The following is an 18,555-nucleotide window of genomic DNA, read 5'->3' as shown; positions in this document are numbered from 1 at the left end:
ATCTACACAATAGGACAGTGGAAGGAATCCATATCTATGGATTGTCTGAACGCTCTTTCTCCTTCCGAAAGCATTGGCATTTTGGCTTAGAATTGTATTTCGCTTTTATTGTATTTTATGTCCTCTAAGAAATTGTAGCTACATGGACTTCTGACTTTATTTGTAATTATTCCTCCTTCAGGCGAAAACAAGGGTTTCTTTGGGGCATTAGATAGTTCACTCATTGTCGTGCTTATCGCTAAACCTTACACTAATTCGTTATATGTCCAATCTTCTGGTTCTTTGGCTGTGGTCAGTAATTTACTTAGCCATGTGGAGCCAGCGGAACCTAATACTACTTGATTGCTTTATGCAACTGCTTGTTTAGGTTCAACGAGTGATGATGCTATTAGGGTTTAGACAGCTTTGATTTCAAGGTGAAGGGTATTTTGGAAATGGTGGGCAATAAAAAAGGCAAAAGGTGTGATTAAAACCGCAATTTTGGAGACTACTGGTTTAAGAAAGGCGTGTTTCTACTGTGGTATTAAGAATTGTTGGTAAGAAATATTGACGAATTTCTACATTTTCCCTTGATTTGGGAAAAATTGGCTCCAATCTTGCCACCACCCCCAGGATTTTGACGAAATAACCCCCTGACATTGTTCTCAATATACGGTACCCCACTCTATAGTATTCTCTAAGTCTACACTACTTTTTAGACAAAAACCATACTGAAAGCATTCCGGTTTAGAAAAGACCGTTTTAAAAACATCTTGAATGAACCTAATTTATAATTTTTCTCTAATGTTTCATCAAGAGCTAATATTGACTTATTTCAATAGTCTTACATAATTGTAACGTGGGTTTGAATTGCTGGCTTTCTTTGTTTCTGTTTTACTTTCCCCGTTGGATTTTAAATATAAGTAATTTATCATTTGGCAAATTTACTGGACATAAAGTATACATGGTTCTGGTTTTGATTTTCAGACAACGCGTCAAAGATCAGTCTATTGTAATGAGAAAATGGTGATTTGACTGAGCAGTGACGAAGTTAGTGTACCTATTTGTCAATGATCCTAGCTTATCAGTAAAATATTCACGAGGCGTGTCTAGGTTTGAATGTTTTCAGGTATTTAAGCTTAGTTATATAAAGCTGGGGCCAGTGGGCAACCAGAACTTTTTAGAGTGACGTGTAATGGCTCATTGAAAGCTATTGCTCATATCTACGTGATGTTTATCAATTCTACCATCCGTAAGTGTGAGATAGCACTAAAAACAATACTTTGGTGTCACTTCTTAAGTAGAAAAGCTTGGAAGTAAAAAACGAAATCATCATTGTAATAATTATGGTCCAAGACCTGTAACTGGAGGTTTGCAAGAACACCTCTCGAATGTTCCTCCTCCAAGTCCCATTAATAAGCTACACAATTAAGGTATAAGCACTAATATATTAAATTACATTATTAGAGGTATGGTTCTGTTGGTAAAGCGTTTGACTTCGAAATAGAGTGTCTTGCGTTTGATTCCTGCTTGTGTGGTTTTTTTTCAATTATGGTTTTCTCCCTTCTATACGATCATTTTTCAGATAATTTCACTGTTTTTGTAAATGTGATGCCCTCATTTTTTAAAGGATGTCCCAGGAAGGTATTTTATCAAGCATTTTACTCCAAAGGGAATAGAGGTCATCCAGTTCAGGGTTTGCAATGACATTCTGAGTAGATCTCTAAATCCATACCCCAACGAATGGCGTAATTTTGTCAAAATCCAGTAGAGGGGGAGGGGTCAAAGTTGGAGACAATTTTCCTAAATTAAGTGACAATGACAGAGAAAACTGAAAAACTTGCCGTATAGTAATAAAAAAGGTAAAGATGTACCAAAGAAAACTGAACTGTTTCAGGGGATGCTTGAATTATGCAGGCTTATCTTAGTTTCGACAACATTTTTGGAGAGACTAAATTTCAGCTGGGAGGGGAGAAACTGAGGACTGGTAGTGAAAGTTGCCCCCTCTGCCCCATAGCAAATTAGGCTCCTGACCCCGACCTCTTGCAACTAAGTGGTTGGAGAAGTGTAGGCATGTGGTTCTGGAACCACTCATAAACGTTAAATGCCCTTGAAGCCATTGAATGGGCTAGCCTGACTCTAATGGGCTTCAAAGCAGTAAGAGGTTTTTTTTATCTTTCCAGCCATTATCCAACTGGACTCATTATTCCTCTTTGGCCAGCCTAAAACTTATAAAAGCTACCAGGGAAAGCCTCTCAAATGCTCAAAATGTTTAAAGCTTGGGCACACAAGTACTACCTCTGACCTAAGGTGCCCTAATTGTCTTGGCAACCACCCTCTTCCTGCTGAAATAAGATGCAGTACAATCGCTAAAGGCACCAGAAGTGAAGGTAGATATCAATCCACTGACTGTAGACTATGCCAAAAATATATTCAACGTACCAAAGTTCTGAGAAAGGCCCATCAAGAAAATATTCCTGTCCCAGTTGCTGCAATTGAGCTTGCCAAGCTTTCCAAGGTGCAAGTATTTCCAACAATAACTGAGGTCAAAGAAGTGAACTCAAACCCTTTACCCACCACCTGGCTCCTTACCCCAAAAAAACATCCAAAAGCAGATACCCCTACCTCCTATGGAGCTATCTCTCCCTGAGTCTGACAATGAGCACCTCAATCTAATCAATGCCAGCGGAGCCCTCCAAAATCGAAGACCTGATAAGAAAGTATTGTCTAAAACAGTAGCAGCCTCACCTAAAAAATCTTCAAAACCCAACATTACATCAAAAATATAGTCCTCTGGTCTCAAAACTAGTTAAATATGTTGCAGCAGGGGACCAAATCATCCAATCAAACATGCCCAAAGCATTGACAGCAAGTATAACAAAAGAGATTGCAGCATACTACTTTTCCAGTTCTATTTTTCTAGGGATTAATAAAAAAAACTTTTTCAACAAAATAATTTTTTTTTTTAAAGTAAAAAACAACTACCATAAATCAGTATCAATAAATAAATAAAACCCAAAACAAACAGAAATTAAAATAAATAAGAGTCACACTCAAAACAAGCAGAGATTAATATGAGTAGGGTTCTAAACCCCAAGCTTTCAAAAAGCCAGAATAATTTTTACTTTACTGAAAAATGAATTTACTGAAAAAATCTGCATTGTCAGTTTAATATACATATGCTGATATTTATTCCTTAAAATCTTAATTAATTTTTGATTCCTTAAAGTTAGAAAAGTAAAAACGCTTAAAAGAACATTTTTATTACAATTATGAGGGGGTTGCCCCCTCCTCAATACCTCGCTCTTTACGCTAAGGTTTGACTTTTTGTTTCAATTTTTTTAAGAATAGCTATTAGAATAATAAGCCTTTTTTAAAAATTCTAAAATAAACTTTTGCATAAAGAGCAAGGTATTGAAGAGGGAGCAACCCCCTCATATACGTAATAAAAAAAATTATTTTGAATGTTTTCTCTTTTCTAAGAACTTTCAACTACTTTGAACAAATTGGCTATCTCAAAACTTTGATTGAACGTGTTTAGGGAAATGGTAGGCGTGAGAGGGCGGGGAGGTTAGTTGCTCTCCATTCATTTTCAACTATTAAAAAAGGCACTAGCCCCATCGATTTCCAATCAAATGAGCCCTTTTTGAAGTTTCTACAACAAAAACTTCTATAAAAACCTTATATGCACCAGGCCATAACTTACAATCCTTGCCCTGAGGGTTGTGGGGGGAGGGAAGGAGTTGTCATCCTCAAAGACCTAATTTCCTGAACTTTCACCTACGTTGAAGAAAATGAATGTCTCAAAATTTTGAATGGATGTGTTTGGGGAAATTGTGGGCGTGAGTTAGTTGTTCTTTTGTCATTTTCGGCTATCTCAAAAATTTGATTGGATGTGTTTGGATAAATGGTGGGCGTGAGAGGGGGGTTAGATGCCCTCCAATCACTTTTGACTATTAAAAAGGGCACTAGCCATTTCAATTTCCAATCGAATGAACCCTTTTTAAAGTTTCTACGGCAACGCTTTCTATAAAAACCTTATATGCCCCAGGGCATAACTTACAACTCTTGCCCTGAGGGCTGTGGGGGGGGTCATCTTTAATGACCTCTTTCCAAAACTTTCAACAACGTTGAACAAAATGGCTATCTAAAAATTTTGACTGAATGTGTTTGGATAAATGTTGGGCATGAGAGGGGGGGGGGGGGGGGGGGTTAGTTGCCCAGCAAACACTTTCGACTATTAAAAAGGGCACGAGCCATTTCAACTTCCAATCAAATGAGTCCTTTTTTAAGTTACTACGACGCTTTCTATGAAAACCTTATATGCCCCCAGGGTATAACTTATAACCCTTGCCCTGAGGGCTGTGGGGGGTTGTCATCCTCAAAGACCTAATTTTCAGAACTTTCAACTACGTAAAACAAAATTGCTATCTCAAAATTTTGATTGGATGTGTTTGGGGAAAAGGTGGGCGTGAGAAAGGGGTTAGTTGCCCTCCAATCACTTTCGACTATTTAAAAGGGCACTAGTCCTTTGAATTACAAATCGAATGAGCTCTTTTTGAAGTTTCTACAACAAAGCTTTCTATAAAAAACCTTATACGCCCCCAAGGCATAACTTGCAACCCTTACCCTGAGGGCTGTGGGGGGAGTGTCCTCCTCAAAAACATAATTTCTATATGGAAATGAAATACGTTGAACAAAATGGCTATCTCAAAATTTTAATTGGATGTGTTTGGGGAAAAGGTGGGGGTGGAAGGGGTGTTAGATACCGTCCAATCACCTTCGACTATTAAAAAGGACACTAGCCATTTCAATTTCCAAACGAATGAGCCTTTTTTGAATTTTTATGACAGTTCCTTCGATACGAAGTGCCCTGGTCTAAAGGAAAAAAATAATAATACATTGTGCCAACATCGTTCATTACTTAGGCAACACTATTGCGTTGCCTTTGATGGAAAAGATTTGTCAACAGTTCTCAAGCAAGTCACCTATTCAACTGCCACTATGTTAGTTAAGCTGTAGATTCTACAAAGCCATTGTATTTCTCTTAATTCGAAGAAATTTGTTGATCTTATTCATTATACTACTGGTAATAACAATAGGATTATTTGTCAACAAGAGACAAATCTGCACTAGTGCGAGAAAATGCCTGGTTGCAATGCCTGTTCAGGCAAAAAGGAAAGCTCGTAAAATGTTTCAAAAGAACACATCACCATCAACAGCCATTTCTCATAAGAATTCTTGTGCAAAAGTAAAACTGGCATGTAAGAAAGGTAAACAGTCATCATGGTCTTCAACTCCAGCATGGGCGTAGGGAAGGGGGCAGGGGAGGGCAGCTGCCCCCCTAGAACTTCAAATTTACGCTAGACATTAACGAGAACTTTTCGCATGTTGGAATTTTTTGTTGGATGTTACCTGGTAGATGGTTAAAAAAGCTGGAAACAAACAGAAATTTCCAAATATCGTTTGCGATATCAACATTTACGTTTTGATCTTCAATATTGGTTTTCGGTCCGATATATAGATAGGAGACTGGCCCACGATCGGCAGATTTTGATTTGTTTAATTCTCTATGAGTTGATTCAAGTGATAAAAAGTTCCTGAGCATGCCAAAGCAAAAGTAACTCATTCAATACCATCCCTGAAAAAGACAATTAGAAATACTCCGCCATTTTTCCACCTGGATGCCTTTCTATCCAAGGGGTCAAGAGTGCCAAACCTGGGCCACCCCGGCACTGGTTTGGCCTTCTCTGGCTTATGTTTGGCCACCGGACAAAAGAAAAAGGAAAGTGACCAGGGGAACATTTAAGCTTGTTTTTAGGCTATAAAATTAAGAAAGAATATGGTCAGCATAAAAAATTACAAAATGAATTTCATTAAGGTTTAAAAAAAACTAAAGAGTATTAATTTATAATTATACATTGACTGATCAACACCAAAAGTAAGCCGCTCCGCTAATCTTGGCGTTCTACCTGTCAGTGGTGGCAGTTTTATTTCAACTTCTGTCTTTAAGACAATATCCATCTCGTCAGTTAGCGCACAGTCTCTTGCTCTAGTCTTCTTCCAAAAGTGGACCTTAAGTTCTTCATTTGCTACTTTTTCAAATGTCTTGTTTCAAATGTCTTGTGGTCTGAACATGTGTTTATATAGGCCTCGCTCCAGGTTGTTAAAGAAAGCTTCTACACTGTGACGGTTGAAAGCAGTTGTCCGTCATAGGCTTGTACTTTCTGGCGTTTTTACTGAACCACGGTACCAATCTTTACCTGTAATTCCTCCACTGTCTCCACTGCCTTTGCAGTTCCGTTATCCGGTACTTTTATACTCTTAATAATGGCATAAATGTATGCAAATTTACACGCTTCTATGGGTATACAGTCGAAAGCATATCAGCTATCGTTTTCAAGTAAGTTTTTAGTCTTTTTTTCTTGTTCCTCTGTAAATATTTATCATGTGTTGTAACAGGGTGTAAGGAAACTTAGGTCCAATTTTGATATTTAATTTTACCAATTTTGATATTTAATTTTGCCCAACTGTAAAATTTTGAATAGAATAAGAAGAAGCTGTTATCTAACCATAATGTGATTTGTGTCAAATCACTTTTGTGGTGTTTATGTTTTCTGGAAATTGGAAGTTGGATAGTGGGTCTCTTATATTATACTGTTGCAGGAAAAGTAGAACATGGAAAATGTTAAAGGCCGAGTTTTTTCGAAATATAGAATGACAAGTTTCTAAAGACCTATATTCAAAGGACCTCGGGAAGTATGAGTAAGACACCTCTACCCTCCATCACAGAAGTGGCTGCCCCCTCTACACAAGGTGCTGCCTACGCCCATGAACTCGAGTATTAGCTTTGAACCACAATTTCAAAGATTCCCTGGTTTATCAGTCAATTTGTAGTTATGATATCATCCAGGACAGTTCTCAAATTGTCTCTGATAAAAAGAAAGCAGGTTTTTACTAACATCTATAAAAATGACTACTCATCCTCCATTTTGTACTTTGCTTCACACTTCTTCACATACTCTTAAGAAACCCTTTTTCCAAGATAAATTCAATGCAACATTTAATTTACTTAATATTGAGTCTTCCCCATGACCTGATGTTATTTATATTAAGTGGATCTTCAGTCCCCAGATGTTTTAATACTGCCCTCTTTAAGATTTTATAACCTCATTTGGACAAACCTAAAGTTCCTGGATCCTTGGAAGATTGCCAGTGTATTTCCAGCTTCAAAACCCTCTTACCCATTTAGTGACCCTAATTCTAACAAACACATCTCTGTTTTACCTGCCCTTAGTAAAGTCCTTGAAAGACTTAGAATTGAATGGTTTGCTGAATTTAATAACCTCTATCCAAGACAGGTTTCAGAAAAGGACATAGGACCAAAGAAAACATTACCTGCCCAGAAATTGAGTTTAGGAATTCTCTTAAAAGTAGACACTTCACAATGGCTATCCTGTTTGATTGGTCTGGTGCCTATGGCAATGTAATCCACAATAAACCACTGGAGAGTTTAATCAACATTGACTTCTCTTACTCTTTCATGAGTTTTGCAAAGTCCTTTTTAACTGAAAGAAGTTTATGAGACAAAAGGCAAGTATTTTCCAATTGCAGGTGTCTTCCTCAAGGAGTTATTTTGAGTCTCCTTTTTTTAATTTGGATTTTTCAGAATTTCAAGTTCCTCATTCAACGTTCGACCTTTATGCTGATGATCTGATTATTTGGAAGCCTGGAAGGGATATTTGCCTTCTTCAAAGACCCATCGAAGAGGATGTAAGATTAGTTCAGAGATTCACCCCAGCTTTTGATTTCCCCATTTCAGTCATTAAAACCAAAGCCATCATATTCACTAACTGTAGAAGAGATCCTCCCATCCTACTTAAAATATTCTCCAGTGATATCCCATATTGCAATTTTGTGAAGCTATTTGGCCTAAGGATAGACTGCAAAATGTTGTGGCATGAACATATTAATTGTTTGAAACCTAGTGCCATTCAGAGACTTGGTATTTTAAAAAGACTACCTGGAAGCAAATGGGGGTATCACCCAACATTTACTCTGGATTTCTATAAATTACGATTTCATGTAATAAATCATAAGGACATCTAGGACCAGGTGGATGGAAAACAATTCAGTAGACAAAATGGAGGATCCCAATGGAAGGAGAGAATAAAGATTGAGGTCAAGGGATGGAATACATGGTCCTGCTCCAGGTCTACGACAATGGACAGATCCATCTGCATTAATTTTTCTATGATTGGGGTAAAATCTGTTCAGTGAAAATAGACTGCACCTCATGATTGGTAATCTGGTTTTTATTGATCTGAATGAGATCTGATTGACAAAATGGTGGGCAAATTTCCGAAGGAGGAATTTCCATAAGGAATATACATAAGGGGAATGTTGACTTCAATTTGGGACTTCCAGTTGAAACTAATTCCAAGATGAGTGGATATATATATATTATATATATATATATATATATATATATATATATATATATATATATACTCATATATATCCAATTTAAATTAGATTATGGGCTCCAATTTTTATCCGTGGTTCCCCATCTACTTTTAAGATACTTTAATCTTTGCAAAATTCTGCAATTCAAATAGCATTGGGACTGTACACTCCAATGTCCGAATTAGAAGTGTTATATGGATTGATGTCCCTAAGTGAAAGAGTCTCCTGTCAAAGTAATAAAAATTACTCAAAACTCCAAGCATATGGTGGCAAGCACGTTGTATATGAACATACTTTTACACTGAAGTCAGCTTGCTCCAATGTCCACTCATCCTAGAATCAGTTTCAACTGGAGGTCCCAAATTGGAGTCAACATTTCCCTTATGTATATGATATTCTTTATGGAACACCCTCCTTAAGAAACATACCCACCATTTTGTCAATCAGATCTCATTCAGATCAATAAAAATCAGATTACCAATCATAAGGTGCAGTCTATTTTCTCTGAACAGATTTTAAAACTTTACCCTAATAATAGAAAATTAATACAGATGGATCTGTCCATTGTCAGAGACCTGGAGAAGTAGCATGTATTCCATCCCTGGACCTCAATCTTGATTCTCTCTTTCCATTGGGATCCTCCATTCTGTCTGCTGCATTGTGTTCCACCCATCTGGCCCTAGATGTCCTTAAGAATTATTACATAGGATATGAAATTATCCTTTGCCTAAGGGACTCCACATTGGCAATATTTTTTCTCAAAAATACTAATAGAAGAGCCAGTGATAATCACCAACATAATATTAGAAGACAGCTTCTGAACCTTCAGGCAAACGGCAATCCAATATATTTTCAACATCTCCCATGCCATAAAGGCCTCAAACACAATGGTACTACTGATTTTGCCAAGGCACCCTCTTTAAACCCAAGCTCTTACTATGACCTTAATACAAGGGACATAATTAGGAAAAAGATCTAAATTAAGTCACAGTAAACTGATATCATCTCCCTTTCACACAAGACTGCATACTGTGCTAAATATCTAACTGAAATCAGGCGCCCTTCTTCTCAACAGTTTGCTATTTGAATGGAGGTTACATCCTCCACTATGCTGTATCTGCTTCTCTACAGGTGAAACAATACAACATGTCCATATTTGAGTGCCAGCCACAGTCTGAGGAGGCCAGTAGCCTCAAGCACCTCTGCTCCATGGCTACAATATGTACTACTTTCATGGCAATCATGAGTTCTAGCCTCCCTCCTCAATATAAAAGAATAATATTTAAGATATCCATTGAAATCCTTAAGAAGAGACAAATTTACTAATGTGTACATTTTTGTTGCATGTGTGTGACTCCTGATTTACCCCATTCATTATTTGAACATATTTATATCCCAGTGCTGCAGCCAGTGCAAAAAAAGAGGTGAAAGAACCTGCTTTTTATGTTCATTGACCTCCTGCTTCATTAAGAAGAAGAACAATTGAATGACGACTTGCATTTGACAGCTTTCCCACAAGCCAAGCAGATAGATCTATTGACCGATTTCGCCAACAAGCCTTCACTTGATCTAACCACCTGGCCATAAATGATACCAAGTTATTTCAGAGACTGGGACTGCTGGATTCTGATATCATTAATGGCAAGATTAGCATTTGCCAGATTAGCACTGCTAAGAACAATAATTTACGTTTTTTTCTATTTAGACCTGTAGTCATATTTTTCTGTAGAGGGTCACAAGGAGGTGAAGATTCTCTTGCAAACCCCGTAGCATCCAGCAACAGATAATAATCTATGTTTCTTAGGAACAACAAAGCATTTGCATATGAACTAAAACTGAGATAAAATTCCTTGAGAAAAAATGTCCCTTGGATGAGTCTAGTTACAGAATAAATCACAACAGAATAACAGTTACAGAATTGAAGATGACAGGGCTTAGAGCAGACCCTTGTCAAACTCCTTTAGAAATCTCAGTGGGTTTAGAAAGCTTTTGCCTATGGTGTCCATCATTTATCTCTCATCCCCGAACCAGACAGATGTGTGTGAGGGAGTACCAATCATGCAGAATAAGGACAGTGTTGAGATCTCCTACTGATTCTAAGAGGCACCACAGTACTTGCAACTGGACATGTGCCCCCCAAGTCTCAAACAAGCCTATGTATCAAGCCTTTCTGAGAGAATATCATGGGTAATTTGTACAGAGGTACACTGATGCAACAATAGAATTGCTAGGGCCTGGACCTCTGAGCACTACAAAAGAACTGCATGAATCAATTAATGTGCAATGCAAAGCAGTCTGTGATGATCAAAGCTCCTCCACTTGGCCTTCCAACAGATCAATAGTAGATAGCAAGCTGAAAAAAATAGTCTTTTCTTGAAACTCAATCAAGAACTGCTAAATGATTACTACTACTACTACTACTACTAACAACAACAACTCACCACAGCACCAAGCCGCCTGAGGCCAACACAGCTACGTACGCTCCTTCTCCATTCTAATCTATTCAAAGCCTTCCTCTTTACAGTCTCCCAGGAAGTTCCCATTTCCTTCAAATCTTTCTTTATGTCACCCTCCCACCCAGAGGACAACCTGCTATCCGTTTAGCTCTAGACGGTTGGCCAAACAGGACAATCTTTGGCAATCTGTCATCCTTCATTCACAGAACTTGCCCTAGCCATCTCAACCTTTCCTTCATTATAGCCCTAGAAAGCAGGATTGAACCACATTTTTCGTACAGCCCACAGTTTGAAATATGGTCAGTCAGACACATACCAATAACAATCCCTAAGCAATTTCTCTAGAAAACATCTAATAAATCTTCATCCGCTTTTCGGGTTGCCCATGCTTCAGAGCAATATTTGACCACTGTCATCACTGTACCTTCCAATATTCTAATCTTGGTTTCCAGACTGATCTTCCTATTCATCCAAACTTTTTTTAACTGTGAAAAAAACACCCTGAGGCTTGGCTATTCTATTTTGAACATCTTCACAGCCCCCACTGTCTTTACTAATAATACTGCCAAGGTAAGTGGAGCTACCCACCTGATTAATCTTTTCGTTACCAAACGTCATCTTTTCATCTTCACTTATTCCTAGCTTTAGCAACTTAGTCTTCTTAACAATAATTTCAAAACCTATTCTAGCACCCTGAACTTGCAAAACCTCTAAAAGTTCATTCATTTTGCTCACACTTTCATCTAGGATGCTTAAATCATCTGCATAATCTAAGTCCAGGAGACTGCTAAATGATTGGATGTTATTAAATGTTCTTGTAAGTATGTTATACTATTTTTTGGCTGCTAGATCACTTCAGAGAGAGAGAGAGAGTTTATGAGCAGTGTGCCTGTATGTATTTCTGCTGTAAAGATAAATACTTGCATTCATTGTTCAGGTTTGTTTGAATTAGCCTCTAATTGTTTAATTGCAAAATATAGCATACATGTTTTCACCACAACTAGCACACTTAATATCATGTGTACAAGGACTGTCTCTAGAATTTTTGTGATCACCAGTGCACCAAGAACACTTTGCATTGTTAGAACAGTCTTTTTGCAAATGGTCAAACTTTTGATATTTAAAGCACCTTGGAGGTACAGCAATGTATTGGTCCACCTTGATATGACAATAACTGACATATGCCTATATGCAATATTTCAGTGCTTTTCAAGAGCATCTTTGTCTTGGAATATTAGCTTCACTGACTTGTTAGTACCATAGTATTTTACTTCTTGGATCCCCTCCATAGAAGACTCAATCTCCTCATTTGTAGTATCTTCAGTTGGTACAAATTTAGCCACAGCCAGGAAATTTGTTTATTGAACTCTAACTACAGCTGCAGAACTTGATTTTATGCCATTAGCTATTGCATCTTTCTTGGTTCTAGTATGCAATAACAGAGTATTACTCCTTGAGACTACCTTTTGAACTTTCTGGATGCACCATTGGAGTCCAGAAATTCTTTCTGCTTTTGACAAGATTTATAATTTTGGGTAGTTCTTCTTTCACATGAATTGGGATACTTAAAGTTCACTGGGAGTGGGCCAGATTTTAGTTTTGAGACCAGCATTCTACCAGTCTAGCAGTACATTAACGTTTTCCTCACATCAATTTAATTTGCATGCTAATGATGTAAATATGTAAAAGGTTATGGCAGGAGTCTCAGATGAGTCATAGATAGTGAACTTGAATGGGAAATCCCCCTTTGTATCCAATTCTTTCATAGCGAGAATTGCATTTTCTACAAGTACAGATAAACTAATTGTGTTTGCACTCTTCCAAGATGGTTCTTTCTTTGTCAAACTGCTCATGTAAAAATCTTATGGCTGATGGGACACATTTCTTTCAAAAAATCTTGAAGCAGTGCTTACTACCAATTCATGGGGAATATCTTTGAAATTCAGAAAATGTTGAACAAAATTTAATAAAGGGCTATATAAATACTTGATTTTTGCCATTCCTCTTGCTACTAATTGCCCAAATTAGTCTAACCAAACAGAAGTCTCAATGTAACAGTACAGATAGACAGGAGTATTGAAGTGTCAAGGCCACCAGTTCCTCCAAATTAAAGACTAATTAAAACTGGCAGGTACCTATGGTGCTTTGGCAAGTTCTCTTCCCTCTTCTGCTTGCTACCCAAGCAATATGTATGGTACTGTTGATGCACCTTAAGCCAAGAGAAAGGCTGAATATTGCTTAATTTCAAATACTTTGCTGGATTCCCGCGATTTGACTAGATTCTGTCAATTTTGCTGATGTTTTTGTGCTTCACTCAACAAAAATAATAAATCTTCTATTGGCAACCACTGATTGCAACAATGACTTAAAACAAATGTTCCCAAGGGAATTTGCAACAGTCAAAGAAACCAAACAAAAGATAATCCAATTAAAAAATCCTCAAATAAGTGTCCATAGGGAAATCAATTACAAGGTTCAAAGTTCTTTGTCCAAAATGCTAAACTGGGTTTTATTCAAAAATGAGGTGATTACACCACACTCTAAATCCAGACTGAAAGTGATTGAGTTATTAAGTAAGTATGTTATTATTTTGGAATTCTTTTTTAATTTTGTGTATTTCCTTGGACTATATCTGGAACCATAAGGTGGGAAGGGGTACATTGTCAGAAAAGTACCCACAATATTTACAAATAGCATAAAATAAATACTTTATTGTACCAGTGATGTTTGAAAAGCATATTTCCTTCAGAAGAAACCAACCAAAAAATAATTGCCATGAGTTTAGAATTGAACATAAACCAGACTGGTAGGCTACTTATTTTTTCCTCATCTGGTCCTTACTCCTGAGGTTCCTGAAAATGCACAAACTCCCAGAGTAGGACACAAGAAAGGTTGTTGATGCATGGCAAACAACAATTGAACATGATTTCCCACAAAGTGAGATGGTTGAATTTTGGCTCCTGGTAGCTGATACAAAGACAGCTACTTGATGCTTTGTGATTTTTCCATGTTTCAAATGTTGTGCATTACTTAATAAGCTTGTGATTTTCAAAAACAATTGCTGAGTAAATTTTTAGAATAGTCAGAAATGAGAACAGACAAAAGAAATAGTCTGAAAACTGTGACTTTCAGACCTATACTACAGGGTAAATTAGATCTATACTACAAGGTAAAGAGAGCAAAGCTAGAAGTTTGGCTGTTCTTTCCTGACAAGTCTTCTTAAAACAATTGAAGAAACCAAAGCATCAGCTACAGCCAATGGACACAAGAACTAATTTTTTAAATGATTTCCTGCATTAATTTTTTATGAGTGTACACTATATGATCATTTTGTGCTATTAATTAAAAACAAGTTTTTCCACGAAATAAGTTTTTCAAAGAGAAGTAAAGAACTCTATTTAACAAAAAATGAGCAAAAATCAAATAATCTACCAAGCGTGAAACTACCATAAATCAGCATCAATAAATAAATGAAACCCAAGACGAACAAAAATTACAATAATTAACCAAGTCAAACTCAAAACGAGCAGAGATTAACATAAGTTGGGCGCAAAACCCCTTTGCCTTCCCAAGGCCAGAACAAAATTTGCACTTTACTGAGAAAAATATAAATATTTTTCTTTTATAACTTTAATAAATCAAATAATAATAACATTTTGATTACTAAATTTCAGTATATGTATAGTAAACTGACAATGCACATTCATTTGTATTTTTTCATTAAAGGGAAAATTTTGTTCTGGCCTTGGGAAGGCATAGGGGTTTTGCGCCCTACTTATGTTAATTTCTGCTCGTTTTGAGTTTGACTCGGTTAATTATTGTAATTTCTGTTCGTTTTGGGTTTCATTTATTTATCAATTCTGATTTGTGGTAGTTTCATGCTTGGTATATTATTTGATTTTATTTTTGCTCATTTTTTGTTAAATGGATTTCTTTACTTTTTTTTGAAAAACTTATTTTTTGGAAAAAGTTTCTTTTAATTAATTTCTGTTCGTTTTATATTGACACAGTCTTTTCAGGGTAAAAGAAAATAATACTTTAAATCTTTTCATTTTTTAAGACTTAGTTTGGCCTGCTATTTGTATTATGGGCAAAAAATTCAATCGGTTTTCAACAAAATACATCCGTTTAAAAATCTGGACAAAAATAATAGTGTTTAACTAAATTTCATACCTCCTCTAACTGACATGAAATATGTAATTTAATGCCATTTACAAAAAAATTTGTTTGATTTCTTTAATACCTTGGATACACTAACGCTATTTTGATTCGATTAAATATCAAGAGCAGAAGTAGCCCTGAAAGTTTAAACATAATACCCTCAGTCATTCTTGGGATACTGCTGAGATGCCTTATTTGGAATTAGCATTATTCCAAATATGGAGGGGTGGTCATCCTTAAAGACCTAATTTCCAAAATTTTCAACTATTTTGAATAAAATGGCTATCAAATAATTTTGATTGGATGTGTTTGGGGAAATAGTGGGCGTCAGAGGGGGCTTATTGCCCTCAAATCCCTTTTGACTATTAAAAAGGGTACTAGTCCTTTGAATTTCAAATCGAATGAGCCCTTTTTCAAGTTTCTACAACAAAGATTTCAATAAAACCTTATATGCCCCCAGGGCATAACTTATAATCCTTGCCCTGAGGGTTGTGGGGGAGTGTCCTCCTGAAAAATATGTTTTTTTATCTGGAAATCAACTACCCTGAACAAAATGGTTATCTCAAATATTTATTGGATGTGTTTGGGGGAATGATGGGTGTGGGGGGGGGGGGCTAGTTGCCCCCCAATCACTTTTGACTATTAAAAAGGGCACTAGCCCTTTGAATTTCCAGTCGAACGAGCTTCAATTGAAGTTTCTATGACAACACCTTCTTTAAAAACCATATATACTCCCCAGGGCATAACTTAAAACCCTTGCCCTGAGGGATGTGGGGGAGTGCCCTCCTCAAAAACACATTTTCTATCTGGAAATCAACTATGCTGAACAAAATGGCTATCTCAAAATTTTGATTGGATGTGTTTGGGGGAATGATGGGAGTGGAGCTAGCTACCCTCCAATCATTTTTGACTATTAAAAAGGGTACTAGCCCTTTAAATTTTCAATAAAATGAGCCTGTTTTGAAGTTTCTTCAACAACGCCTTCTATAAAAAACCTTATATGCCCCCAGGGCATAACTTAAAACCCTTGCCCTGAGGCTTGTGGGGAAGTGTCCTCCTCAAAAACATATTTTCTATTGGGGAAATCAACTATGCTGAACAAAATGGCTATCTTAAAATAATGATTGGATGTGTTTGGGGGAATGATGGGCATGGGGGGGCTAGTTGCCCTCCAATCACTTTCAACTATTAAAAAGGGTACTAGCCCTTTGAATTTCCAATCAAATGAGCCTGTTTTGAAGTTTCTATGACAATGCCTTCTATAAAAAACCTTATATGCCCCAGGGCAAATCTTAAAACGCTTGCCCAGAAGGTTGTGTGGAAGCGTCCTTCTCATAAACATATTTTCTATCTGGAAATCAACTACGCTGAACAAAATGGCTGTCTAAAAATTTTGTTTGAATGTGTTGGGGGGAAGGATGGGCATGGGGGGGGGGGCTAGGTGTCCATCAACCACTTACGACTATGAAAAAGGGCACAAGCTCTTCTAAATTCCAATTGAATTATGTTGTTTTGAAGTTTCTACGACAACGTCTTCTATAAAAACCTTATATGCCCCCAGGGCATAACTTAAAACCCTTGCCCTGAGGGTTGTGGGGGAGTGTCCTCCTAAAAAACATATTTTCTATCTGGAAATCAACTATGCTGAACAAAATGGCTAATGTATGAATTTCAGCCCCCCCCCCTATATATGCCAATTCAGGGTTAGGTTAGGTATAGCCTATATAGCCTAGGGGGGGGCTGAAATACATTTCCAATAGAAATGCTTATTAGCCTATATTCCTAATCAGCATAAAAAAGGCATCGAATGGTGTATTCACTTTATTTGAAACTCAATAATATGATTTGGTATATATTGCCCCTTCCTTCTCCTAACTCAACTATTTTCCAAGACATTGGAAGATACATCATTGAGAATTTTACAATTGACCCAAACTGATAAAATTTAAATGCCATAAATCTTTAGCTAAGGATTACAGCCTAGGCCCGCATAAGCCATGACGGCTTCCAACAAAGACTATAATCAACACTTACTAAAAATTGCAGTTCAAACTAAGGGCAAATTTCTAGACATAAGCAATATAAGCCTGGAAAACTTTAAGCGTTTCCGATATTTAAAAGATGCGCGTCAAATATGAAGTAACTGCGAAGAATTAGATGTTCCTTCTGTTTGAAAAAATCGTTTAAAAACTTCACTGAAAAAAAAGAAGCAAATGAGCGTTGATTGTCAGTTTAATACAAATATACTAATATTTATTCATTAAAGTTTCGAGAAATTTTTTATTTATTAAAGTAAAAAAGAAAGACAGTTAAAATGTATTTTGTTTTCAGTAAAGTGCAAATTATATTCTGGTCTTGAGAAGGTATGGGGGTTGTTAGCACTACCCATGTTAATTTTTGCTCGTTTGATTTTGACTCGGTCATTTATTGTAATTTCTGGTCGTTTTGGGTTTCACTTATATATTGATGGTGATTTGTGGTAGTTTTAACCTTGAAAGATTATTTGATTATAATTTTTATTTCTGCTCGTTTTCTAATAACATAGTCTTTTTCTTGGAAAAAAAATATTTTATATCTTTATGGTCTTTTCTATTAAAATCGATAGTTTGGCTTGCTATTTGTATGTTATAGGAACTTTTCACTTATGTTTAATCCTAACACAAATAGTATTGTTTAATTTCTTTTATATGAAGTTGACCTGAAAAATAAAACGTAATATCATTCCCAAAAAATTATTTCTATGCTCTTTGACAACTTGAATATATTTACACTCTTTGATTTATTTAATTTGTAAGAACAGAAGTAGTAATAGTAGTAGCCCTGAAAGTTTCAACTTAATACCCCTAATCGTTGTCTATATATTTGTCGTTCTTAACTTTTATCTGGCGAAGCCCGACAAAAGTTGCTATTTTTTGGTGCAATATGAAGCTTCTGGAAGGGTTTTTGTCGGACGAAACCCAACGAAACTTACTGCTTCATGTGCGTGACGTCGACAGAAACATATTGGCCTCCAAGAAAATGACTAGGCTAGTCAAACGGAGCCCTACAAAACTTGGAATTTTGTCGGTCCAATACAATGTCATAAAAAACTTCCATCAGGTGAAAGAACAGTAAAATTTACTGCTTCATCCGCGTAAAGTGAACAGAAACCAATTGCCCCCCCCCCCTAGAAAACAACTTGTTGAACCGAGCCCTACATAACATGGTATTTTATCGGCCCAATTTAACGTCACTAAAGACTTTCGTCGGGCGAAGAACAACGAAATTTACTGCTTCATCGGCGCGAAGTCGACAAAAAGTTAATATTTTGTTGGTCCATTATTGTGTCATAAAATATTTTCGTTGGGTAAAGACGACGAAATTGACTGCCCCATCTGCACAAAGTTGACATTAACCAATTGGGCATCTAGAAAACGACTTGTCGGGTGGGGCTCTGCAAAACTTGACATTTTTCAACGCTTCGGCTAGCGGGGACAATTCCAGTGGCTCTACT

The 18,555-nt window shown here is 36.7% G+C and overlaps 1 protein-coding gene across 1 annotated transcript in view; it reads right to left on the bottom strand.

The window, feature by feature from the left end:
* Prosap (SH3 and multiple ankyrin repeat domains prosap) overlaps window positions 1-17,171 on the bottom strand; it is a 246,863-nt gene extending 229,692 nt beyond the window's left edge. The window contains exon 1 of the mRNA XM_089099471.1: window positions 17,097-17,171. The gene's annotated coding sequence lies outside the window, so the exon portion shown is untranslated. The remainder of the gene's footprint in view (window positions 1-17,096) is intronic.
* Window positions 17,172-18,555: the final 1,384 nt, after the last annotated feature.

This window comes from Artemia sp. Qi Xiang Cuo, chromosome 13 (genome assembly GCF_049724085.1).
Source record: "Artemia sp. Qi Xiang Cuo chromosome 13, ASM4972408v1, whole genome shotgun sequence".
Lineage (NCBI taxonomy): Eukaryota > Metazoa > Arthropoda > Branchiopoda > Anostraca > Artemiidae > Artemia > Artemia sp. Qi Xiang Cuo.
Note: the sequence above shows the minus strand (reverse complement) of the source record. Positions and strands in the feature narration are given on the sequence as shown.